Source organism: Artemia sp. Qi Xiang Cuo, chromosome 16, assembly GCF_049724085.1.
Source record: "Artemia sp. Qi Xiang Cuo chromosome 16, ASM4972408v1, whole genome shotgun sequence".
NCBI lineage: Eukaryota > Metazoa > Arthropoda > Branchiopoda > Anostraca > Artemiidae > Artemia > Artemia sp. Qi Xiang Cuo.
This window is the reverse complement of record NC_142809.1, coordinates 62,595,172-62,604,286: the sequence shown is the minus strand read 5'-3', so window position 1 is coordinate 62,604,286 and position 9,115 is coordinate 62,595,172.

Below are 9,115 nucleotides of genomic sequence, written 5' to 3'. Positions count from 1 at the left end.
AGGTACTGACCCACTCAAATTCAGATAGTTCAAATCATGATAGTTCAAATCAGTTCAATCACTTTTGTTTTGGCTCTGTCTGAGCATATTTTCTTTCATTCTAAACATTTTGTACAATTTGATGAGGCCACGGCTATTTCTAATGATTGAGGGGTTTCTCAGTGGCGAGGGACGTTATATAAATCAAAAAATATATTTTTGCTAATGTATTAACACATAGGGACAAGGGAAATTTAGATATTGACCCAATGTATGATAGTCTTTTAAAAAATGAACCAATAGTCATGAAGGGAATTAAGATTTTGTATAATCACCCGGGGACTGGATTACCTACTCGATCAAAAATAATTACTTCAACAATAGCTAACAAGAAGATTATTTCGCAGCAGAAAAATTAACTTACTTTCAATTTTTATACTTTTTCCTCAGTTGCTTCGGTTTTCTCATAAAATTAACTCTATTAGTTTCTTTTCCCTACGTGGATCAGTTGCGACAGTCATATTTGATTAATGTTGGTGATGGTTTTATTGGTTTTAGTTTATTTCAGTTTTTTTTTGTCTTTGTTTCTATTGTGCTGAGGACGCCTAGTTTGCATACAGGCAAAATATCCGCGTGGTTTTGGCCTTTCATCTTTTATCTTTACTGGCCGCTGTTTCGTTTGTTGTCTTTTCATTGAGTTTTACCTCTCTTTTTTGTTTTTTTGTAATGGCTGGGCAGTTCGGCTTCAGAACTTTCATTAGTCAATTGTACTGCCAACAATTAGTCGATTCTATCAATTATTATTTTTCCTTGGTTAAAAAACATACAAATTTTTTAGATCAACAAATTTGCTTAAAATATTGCACGAAGGAATCAGTAATTCTTAAATTTTTTTAGATTGTATACCCATTTTGGTATTGAAAATGGATCTAAATTAAAAAACAAATTCAGCGTCATGGCTTTAAGTCACGTGACTTTTGAGCAATTGTTTAATTGTTTTTTATCCTCGTTTTGGTCTCGGTTCTGCCATTAAGAATATGTCATTTGAACCTCTTAGTTGTCAACAAGAGGCAGTTTTGTCGAAGGGTTCTAAATTCGGTTTTCTAACACTGATTTTTCTTTCAAAAATAATTTCAAAAGTGGAGCCAGGTATTGTTGCTTCTATTGATAATGTCGAGGCTCCTCAGGAGCTTAGAGCCGAGATCGTAGTGAAACTAAACACTTTTAAATTGAGCAAAATTGAAAAGATATCAAGAAATGACATCAAATACTCTCCGATTTGAAAACGGATAAGGTCCTTACTATCAATAGAGGAGATAGAGGTAAAACTATTGTATTTATGGACACTGTTGATTATGATCGTCAAATGAATACAATTATTTTAGATACCATTATTTACAAAAAAATAGATTTTGATCTTACCATTAAACATGTAAAGTTGACCAGAAAGAAAATTGAGTCACTGAAAAACAATTTACACATTGCCCCTCAATTTTATAATAAATTTTATGCAAGAGGTTGTTCCGCAACCTAGATCTATGGTCTACCCGAAATTCATAAGACAGTAGCCCAATTCCGTCCCATTGTATCAACTTTCTCTTTACCTGGTGCTAAATTAAGAAAGTGGTTGCATTGCGTACTCTCTTAGAAACACAAAAATTATATTTGAAAAATTTGACTGATCGTACTAGAAAGTTGAAAATTTTTACATTGGAGGAGAATTAAATTCTCTGCAGTTTTGAGGTGGTTTCCATGTATTCAAATTGTAGTGTGAAAAAGTTTGAAGATATATTAAGAATTAAATTGCAAAAACACTTTGATTTGGTGCAAGATGTGACATTGCCTAGTTTGAATATTGATGTCAATATGAAGTTGGTTATCCTGGTAAATGAATATAATTTTTTTTAGTTTTAGAGATGAGTTTTAAAAGCAGATGTTTGGTTTGCCTATAGGGGCATCCCTCTCTCCTTTGTTGGCAAATCTTTTCATGGTCTCTATTGAAACCTCCGCTATACACAGTCTTAGGCTCTCCCCTTGTTTCGGGGGCAGATTCATGGACGATTTGGTTTGCATTTGGAAACATGGTTTAGATACCTTATATTTTTTTCCATAAGTATTTGATAAAAGTATAAAATTTACATTGGAATTTGAAGAGAATGACAAACCACCTTTGCTTGATGTCTTACTAATTAAAAGCGATTTCCATTGACTGTTCTCAATATTTAGAAAGCCTACGCACAATGATAGATATTTGAATTTTCATTCGAGCCACCCTATTTCGGTTAAACAAGGGGTTTTGATTTCACTGGTGGATACAGTTTTCAGAATTTGTTCCCAGGAGTTTCTGGATTCTGAATTGTTACATTTGAAGGATATTTTATTTTCTTGTATTAGTTACCCTATTCAATTCATTGATATAATAATAGAAATTAAACACATTAAATATATTAATAGGATTATTGGAGTTTCGCAGTCTTCATAATTAAATGTGTCATAAAGTTTTGTTTCTTTGCCTAACATACCTGTCTTGGGGGAGATGCTAAAACGAATTTTGGGTAAACATGACATTGATGCATGTTTTCAATCGGTGAGACTAATGGGTAGTTTTCTTAATTCCTGGAAGAATTTCACCCGGGGAAATTTAGTCAGTGGGGTGCATAAAATTACTTGGTATTGTGGGAAGTTTTATATTGGTAGAACTCACGAACCATTATAGGCAGCGCAATAGCGGGGCCCTATGTAAAAACCGGTTTTGGCACATTGGTTTATTTTTTTTTTTTTTTTGGTTTGTTTAACACCAGAGCACTTCGTATCGTAGGAGTTGTAGTAGAAACTTCGAAAAGAGCTCATTCGATTGGAAGTTGGAAGGATTTGTGTCCTTTTTAATAGCCAGCAGTAATTGCCATGACACTAACACCCCTTTTACGGCCACCATTTTTCCAAACATATCCTATCAAAATTTTGAGATCTTCATTTTTTCAACGGTGTTTAAATATCTGGAAATTGTGTCTTTGAGGAAGACATTCCCTCCACATCACTCAGGGCAAGGGTTGTAAGTTATACCCTGGGGGCATATAAGGTTTTTATAGAAAGCGTTGTGAAATTTCAGAAAGGGCTCATTCGATTGGAATTTCAGAGGGCTAGTGCCCATTTTAATAGTGAAAAGTGATTAGAGGGCCACTAACCCCCCACTCACACCCACCATTTCACCAAACATATCCACACAAAATTTTGAGATAGCCATTTTTTTTCAACGTAGTTGGAAGTTCTGGAAATTAGGTATTTGAAGGTGACAACCCGCCCCCCCCCACAACCCTCACGACCAGGGGTGTAAGTCATAACCGGGGGGCATATAGGTTTCTTATCGAAAGCAGTTTCTAAGAAAACTTAAAAAAGGACTCTTTTGATTGGAAATTGAAAGGGCTAGTGCCCTTTTTATAGTCGAAAGTGATTGGAGAGCAACTATACACTGTCTCACGCCTAAAAATTTCTCCAAACACACCCATTTCAAATTTTGAGATAGCCATTTTGTTTTACGTAGTTGAAAGTTCTCGAAATTATGTCTGAAGATGACAAACCCCCACACCCCTCGGGGCAAGGGTTGTAATTATACCCTGGGGGCATACAAGGTTTTTATAGAAAGCGTTGTCGAAGAAAAATTCAAAACGGGGCTCCTTTGATTGGAAATTGAAAGGGCTAGTGCACTTTTAATAGTCGAAATTGATTGGAGAGCAGCTATCCACCGTCTCACGCCCACCATTTCCACAAACACCCAATTCAAATTTTGAGATGGACATTTTGTTTTACGTAGTTGAGAATTCTGGAAATTATATCTGAATAAGACGAACCCCGACACCCCTCAGGGCAAGGGTTGTAAATTATGCCCTGAGGGTATATAAAGTTTTTTATATATAGCGTTGTCTGAAAAACTTCAAAAACAGCTCATTCAATTTGAAATTGAAAGGGCTAGTGCCCCTTTTAATAGTCCAAAGTAATTGGAAGGCAACTAACCCCACTCTTAATCTATCATTTCCTTAAACACATCCAATTAAAACTTTGAGATAGCCATTTTGCTCAACGTAGTTAAAAGTTCTGGAAAATATATTCCAAGATGACGAACCCCCCTTACTCCTCAGGGCAAGGGTTGTAAGTTATGCCCTGGGGGCATATAAGGTTTTTATAAGAAGTGTTGTAGTAGAAACTTCAAAAAGGGCGGATTAATTGGAAATTTAAAGGGCTAGTGCCTTTTTTAGTAGTAAAAAGTGACTGGAGGCCAACTAAACCCCTGTCACGCCCAAAATTTGCCCAAACACATACAATCAAAATTTTGAGATAGCCGTTTTGTTCCTCGTAGATTAAAGTTCTGGAAATTAGGTCTCTGAGGATGACAACCCCCATCCAACAGCCTTCAAGGTAAGGGTTGTACGTTTTACCCTTGGGTAATATAAGGTTTTTATAGAAAATGTGGTCATAGAAATATCTAAAAGGGCTCGTTCGATTGGGACTTGAAAAGGTTTGTTCCCCTTTTTAATAGTCGAAAGTGATTTAAGGGCAACTAACCTCCCTCTCACGCTCACCATTTCCCCAAACACATCCAATGAAAATTTTGAAAATTTCTAACATATTCCAAATAAATGGTAGGAGGAGCTCACACAACCTCTGTGTTTGGGTCAAGATTTCCAGCAGTTAGGAAATTTATTATGTTTCTAATATCCTGTTTTTTCTATTTAACTTCTAGTTTCCACCGACAAAGAAATTACTTCGTTTAGACATGTTTAATGAAAAATTTTTGAAGGTTGTTTCAAGTTTATTTGCTGAAAAGGCATTTGCATTTGCAATCCTTTTCTATTTTTTTAAGTTTAATAGATGGATATCTGAACTTAGTAGTCATTATAAAACAATATATTGGACAGTGTGGTTCTAATAGTGTATTTTGTATTTTGATCCGATTCTTGTTTTATAAGTTATGGACTATTTTGTTTTTTTATTATTGGGCTTGATCGTCTCTTACTGGTTTGCTAGCTACCGCTGCAACCTGGAAAAGAAAAAACTTTTAAAGTCATGTGCCGAATTAAGAGATAATTTTTTTCAAACTCTGGAATGAAAGTACAAGATAAATGACACGGTATTTTCCTTGCGACACGGGAGACTGAACCTGCCAACCTTCGATCAGGATTTAGAGCAGCTTTATCAACTACGATGACGCAAGGTGTTAAAGACAATAATTGTTCTATATATAAGAAAGTGAAAATACAACATGATGCCTTATTTTTATCATCTTTCGTAATTCAATACTTGTTTGTGAAACACAAAACAACTAAGCCTAATATATGCAATGGTTTGTTCTTATAATCATTGTTTTTTAATATAACTTACATAGTCCCTATTTATGATTTGAATTAAAAGATTCAAATTATTGCTCAGATACCATAAATATTCATACAAAATCTACATACAAATCCATTTCTTTTGATGTAGAATCATCACAATCAGTAGAATCTGATCTTTGTACTTTCTTCAGCGCGCGATATAAATTACTCATGCTAATCGCAAGAACTGTATTTGGACAAAGAGACACTGGCAGGACCGAACAAAGTAGATTAGAAAACAATTTTCTGAACATACTAATTGAATATGGAAAATATGTCGATACAGTGATGCACAAAATTCATAAGGTTTAATTTAGACTGAGCTTGGGGTGTATACTTATTGCTATTGATAACTCTATTCCAGGTCATTCTATTATTTGGACCGTCCCACGTGTTGAGTCTTGCATTGTGTACACAGGATTTGTATTCTTTCTTCGTTTTTTGCTTGACTGTAAACACAGCACCGGAAGTAGGTCGATTGCAAGTGTTCCGCAGTCGCAACCAAAACTTTACGCGGTTCTTTACTATTTTCACTTCCGGATATATATTACACAGGGGCTTACGAGACCCAGAACGCACGTGCTCAAACGGAACTGCAGAATTTGTGGCCGACTTTAAACATTCCACAATCTGGTCATATACTTGCAATTTAATTAATTACTGAGGCTTTAGAGTTAAATCAAGGTATCCAAGCATAAAAAGGGACGAATAGCACAACTATGTTAAACACCAAGAACTTCTAGGAGGTGTTCCGCACATTGACTTTGTTTTTACGAGTCGCTAACTTCTTTCAGCTGGTTAAGTATCGGAATGAACTCAAGACATAACGCAACCAGCTTCATTCTTCCCATTTGCAACATTGTTCCAAGGGCAACTAAAATCCTAAACTGACTTTCTTGATCACTACAATTTGCGAGTAACGATCGACTTACTTCAAGCACCGATGCTTTAGTTTCCATACTAAAATCGTGTTGAATGTTAAGCACTGAAATATTGAGCAATACTGTCGATAAGGCTATATTAAGCTGCTTCTTTTTGCTATCACTTGAGTTTTTACAGTTTTCAATGATGTCGATAAAACTAAGAAGAATTCTGTCTACTTCGGGCAAAATGATTTTTACCCTATATAGCATCTATGTATGCCCCCTTTGAAACAAGTAACTTAACTAATAATACTTGCCCTTCTTTTGCAGCCAAATGTAAAGGAGTGGATGTTTTATCATCTAAAGCGTCTAAATGTGCACCCATTGAAACAAGTAACTGACACATGTCTAGTTTACCTTTCGCAGCAGCAAAGTGTAAAGGTGTTTGTCTGCAATCATCCAAATTTTCAGCCTTTAAATTGAGGTTTGCTCCCTTTTCTAAGAGATAATTAGCTACGGATATTTGCCAATTTTTCCAGGCCCAATGTAAAGCAGTAAATATCTTATTATCTATAGAGTCTATAAATGTTGACTTTGAAACATATAACTGACATATGTCTAGTTTACCCTCTGCAGCAGCATGATGTAAAGGTAGTTGTCCAAAACTTTTCCTTGAAGGGTCAATTTTATAATTGCATGGGGCAGATCCGCCAGGTAATGTGGCAGAAATACATTCAGCCTTAAAAGGTGCAATCAAATTTTCAAAACTCAATTCACATGTTTTACTTTGCTCTGAATTTACAGCCTTGCTATGACCTGGGTCACGTATAGCTGCTTTATACCTTTTTCTTGAAGGTTCAATTTTAAAATTTTCTAAACTCGAGTCACAGATTTTCGTTTGTTTTGGATTCAGAGTCCTGCTAGGACCCTGATTAATTATTTCTTCAAAATGCCTTTTTCTTGGTGGTTCAATTTTAGTAATGTCCAATAATTGGGCTGTTATGTATTCACCCTTAACAGGTAACAAAGAGCTCGAGATTTCAAAGTTAAAGCACCGGGTTTTTCTCTTTTTTGGATTCACAGCCTTGCTTCCTGGGTCACTCATCTCTTCAAAAGATCTTTTTCTTGGCGGCTGAAGTTTAGAAATAGGTTCTGCTTTGTTGGTAGGTACTGACCCACTCAAATTCAGATAGTTCAAATCATGATAGTTCAAATCAGTTCAATCACTTTTGTTTTGGCTCTGTCTGAGCCTCGTTTCTTTCATTCTAAACATTTTGTACAATTTGATGAGGCCACGGCTATTTCTAATGATTGAGGGGTTTCTCAGTGGCGAGGGACGTTATATAAATCAAAAAATATATTTTTGCTAATGTATTAACACATAGGGACAAGGGAAATTTAGATATTGACCCAATGTATGATAGTCTTTTAAAAAATGAACCAATAGTCATGAAGTGAATTAAGATTTTGTATAATCACCCGGGGACTGGATTACCTACTCGATCAAAAATAATTACTTCAACAATAGCTAACAAGAAGATTATTTCGCAGCAGAAAAATTAACTTACTTTCAATTTTTATACTTTTTCCTCAGTTGCTTCGGTTTTCTCATAAAAGTAACTATATTAGTTTCTTTTCCCTACGTGGATCAGTGGCGACAGTTACATTTGATTAATGTTGGTGATGGTTTTATTGGTTTTAGTTTATTTCAGTTTTTTTTTTTGTCTTTGTTTCTATTGTGCTGAGGACGCCTAGTTTGCATACAGGCAAAAAATCCGCGTTGTTTTGGCCTTTCATATTTTCTATTTACTGGCCGCTGTTTCGTTTGTTGTCTTTTCATTGAGTTTTACCTCTCTTTTTTGTTTTTTTGTCATGGCTGGGCAGTTCGGCTTCAGAACTTTCATTCGTCAATTGTACTGCCAACAATTAGTCGATTCTATCAATTATTATTTTTCCTTGGTTAAAAAACATACAAATTTTTTATATCAACAAATTTGCTTAAAATATTGCACGAAGTAATCAGTAATTCTTAAATTTTTTTAGATTGTATACCCATTTTGGTATTGAAAATGGATCTAAATTAAAAAACAAATTCAGCGTCATGGCTTTAAGTCACGTGACTTTTGAGCAATTGTTTAATTGTTTTTTATCCTCGTTTTGGTCTCGGTTCTGCCATTAAGAATATGTCATTTGAACCTCTTAGTTGTCAACAAGAGGCAGTTTTGTCGAAGGGTTCTAAATTCGGTTTTCTAACACTGATTTTTCTTTCAAAAATAATTTCAAAAGTGGAGCCAGGTATTGTTGCTTCTATTGATAATGTCGAGGCTCCTCAGGAGCTTAGAGCCGAGATCGTAGTGAAACTAAACACTTTTAAATTGAGCAAAATTGAAAAGATATCAAGAAATGACATCAAATACTCTCCGATTTGAAAACGGATAAGGTCCTTACTATCAATAGATGAGATAAAGGCAACACTATTGTAATTATGGACACAGTTGATTATGATCGTCAAATGAATACAATTATTTTAGATACCATTACTTACAAAAAAACTATATTATATCCTACGGATAAATATGTAAAGTTGACCAGAAAGAAAATTGAGTCACTGAAAAACAATTTACACATTGCCCCTCAATTTTATAATAAATTTTATGCAAGAGGTTGTTCCGCACCCTAGATCTATGGTCTACCCAAAATTCATAAGACAGGAGCCCAATTCCGTCCCATTGTATCAACTTTCTCGTTACCTGGTGCTAAATTAAGAAAGTGGTTGCATTGCGTACTCTCTTAGAAACACAAAAATTATATTTGAAAAATTTGACTGATCGTACTAGAAAGTTGAAAATTTTTACATTGGAGGAGAATTAAATTCTCTGCAGTTTTGAGGTGGTTTCCATGTAT